The 2,848-nt window shown below is 46.1% G+C and overlaps 1 protein-coding gene across 2 annotated transcripts in view; it reads left to right on the top strand.

The window, feature by feature from the left end:
* The window catches only part of LOC107270454 (cytoplasmic polyadenylation element-binding protein 2), a 94,320-nt gene that overhangs the window by 26,409 nt on the left and 65,063 nt on the right, over nt 1–2,848 (top strand). The gene's annotated exons all lie outside the window — the stretch shown is intronic.

The raw sequence follows: 2,848 nt of genomic DNA, 5'->3' as shown, positions 1-2,848 counted from the left end.
GGGGGGGGGGGGCGGTAGGAGGAGGAGGAGGGGCTGATCGCGACGCCTATTTAAATTTATCGACCTTAACGGTACCGAGAGCATATCGATAATCATGTTTCAATTTAAACTTACAAGAAAGACCGAGTAGATTTTATTAGCTTTTTACATTAATCCAGAGCATTTGACTTTGCTTCCGTTGATTTACAGTCGTTACAGCATCCCCGGAGTAACGATGTAATAAAGACGGCTCAGAAATAATACGTAAATACCGTAATAACTTGTTGGCTCAAAATCGTCATTTTACCCACGTAACGCGACTTCAGGATCCCAGGATCGCTTGTCAGGAAAACATTTTATTTCGCAAGGAAATCCGCCCGCAGAAATTCTGGATGATCCTGAGAATTGGAAAATCACGAAGGATCGCAAAAAGAGCTTGAAGAATATCGGCCGCTCGGTCGCTCAAAGGATTTTCCACCGTTCGTACGAAAGTTCCAGTCGGTTCGAGCGAATGGGAAAAATTGTTAAAAAAAGAAAGTGTTATCGAACATAAAAAAAGTTTGTTTACATAACATAAAAATATTAATTTGTCATAGCGCTTACCAGTGACTCTGTAATTTTGCGTATGTGAATACATATTTGCAAGTGCCGTATATCTGTACGCAAAGAAACAGTAAAATGAATCGCAGATGCAAGTGACGTTTCATCCCGGGTCTTCAGCGGCGGCAGGTTTGCTCGCAGGGAGGCAACTTTAATTACATTAATTTCAGGGGTTTCTGTTTCGCAGCGAGCGACACTCACAAGTAGGTAGACTCGAGTCACGGTATTTAGTATGCGCACTCTTTGTTTTCTCGGGTACCGCTTTTCCATCCAATTATACGGACAGCTGGACCAGCTGCGTCGTCGTGGTGGCGGGTCACCAGCACCACCACCACTATCCCTTTAGCGTCACTGTACTGACATCCCAAGTACCGCGAAGTGCATTAAGAAAATTCGTCGAGATCGCACGCGGATTTCCGTTTCCGGTCGGCACTACCCTTAGACCCCAAGCCGTGCAAAGATGCAGGTTGGTAGAATCTTGAATGGGGTAAACAAGTGGGGATTGGATATCCGACTTCCTTATGCAGCTCATCGCTAAAGCATTTGTCGAGGATTCTGGGGATTTTATTTTTGACATCAACCCCCAGCACACCTAAAGCCCCAAAAGGAACCCGGCGCCTCGGTGCATTATTCTTAATAAACAAAATCGCCGCCGAGGGCGCGTGCGATTGGCTTACGAAGATAAAAGAAAATAATGCGGAAGGAAGCTACGCGTACGCGCGGAAGAGGCTCTGGTGTGGTTTTCGCGGTGGAGGCGTCGGGACGCCCTGGAAGCTCGATCGTTACTGCTAGGGGAAAAGGTGTCGTGTCGTCGGACATTTGACTTATCGATCGAGTCCGAGTTGTATTTCAAGCTTCTATCCTTTTTCTAATTCCACGGAGGGAACCGCCGTATTTATTGCGAAAGGCTATCGCGTAAAGTAAGCTCGATTGACCGCTCCTTCTTTTTTATCGATTTTTTCGACTTCGATAACAAAACTCTTCGGCCGTCCCTCCCCTGCCTCCTTGCGCGTCAGTCGGTCCTGTCACTGTTCCATCCTGTGGCATATAGTCAGGCATTTCTCGAGGAACATGAAAGTCGGGGGTCGTTTGAGTGACGTTGCAGGTGTCCGTTACGAGGTGGCGCCAGTCAGATTCGATATTGCCTTAGATTATGTGAGAGAAGCCGAGAATATGGCTGCTATCGATCCTCGATATGAGAAAGCTTTACGGGGTTCCACGGGATCATATCATTCTCCTGCCAGTTTATTGGCTCGAACCTGTAACGAGACTCCAGACTTCGGTTATCTTGATTCTATGGGTTTTTTGGACTTTCCGAATAAACTTTTTCCTACGGTAAAATAGCCTGTAGCACTTTCCATGTTGCGTGCTTGGATGTTGGATTAATATATATATATATATATATATGCAGGCACATGCTGGATATAATAAAATGATGCCCGGAGTATGACCAACGGCCGGACCTGTCCTTGCATACGCGGGAAGGACAGGAGTGCTGGCTTAAAATACTTCCAGCTAGAGGAAGTGCCCATTATGAAATCTGACTTTAATTAAAGTCTCGTTGAAACGGAAGTTACGGAACTGAGTTTGGATATAGCCAGGAAAATTTGCATGCATAGTGGACACTCCTTGCGAGATCACCACTGCGACCCCTCAAGCCAATGGAATTCTTTATTCTATCGTTTCACTTCCACGGTTGCAGATGCAAATGCATCTCTGCGCCCTGCGAACAGCTGTTGTTCTTCCCATGGACCATGTTCTTTTTAATTCTGCATTCCTTTCTCGGAACTATATAGAAGTGATCGCAGATCTATACGGATCTTGAGATCGATCGAGTGACTCCGTGTACCAATGGATGGTCCATCATGGTCATGGTAGCAATGGCGGGTCACGATATAGGTACGAGTCGGGTTTCTCTGTCATTAGCGTTTTTTTTATTTCTCCCCGGGAGGAACTCAGGGGGAAGGGGGTATCTGTCGATTCGAATCCCTCAGCACATCTATCACCAGGACTTGGATGATTTATCCCGAATTAATCCTCGTGTCTGGTCGTCCGTTTCCCAGAACGATATCTTCTCCCGAGTTCTCAAGGAATTTCTGCCGTTCACTGTGGATAGTCCTTTATAGTATATGTACATATATATATATATAGCCGGTGAACGTGAATCCCGAACGAAGGGACAGAACAGTGGAGAAAAGAAAAAAAGAGGGGTAGCGAAGAAAAAGTAAAAAGGTAACAAGGGCGGCGGGAGGGGGTGGGAGGAGGAGGA

The sequence above is a fragment of the Cephus cinctus genome, unplaced genomic scaffold (genome assembly GCF_000341935.2).
Source record: "Cephus cinctus unplaced genomic scaffold, Ccin1 Ccin1_scaffold0767, whole genome shotgun sequence".
Classification (NCBI taxonomy): Eukaryota; Metazoa; Arthropoda; class Insecta; order Hymenoptera; family Cephidae; genus Cephus; species Cephus cinctus.
The sequence above is the reverse complement of the archived record's forward strand: the minus strand, read 5'-3'. Positions and strand labels throughout refer to the sequence as shown.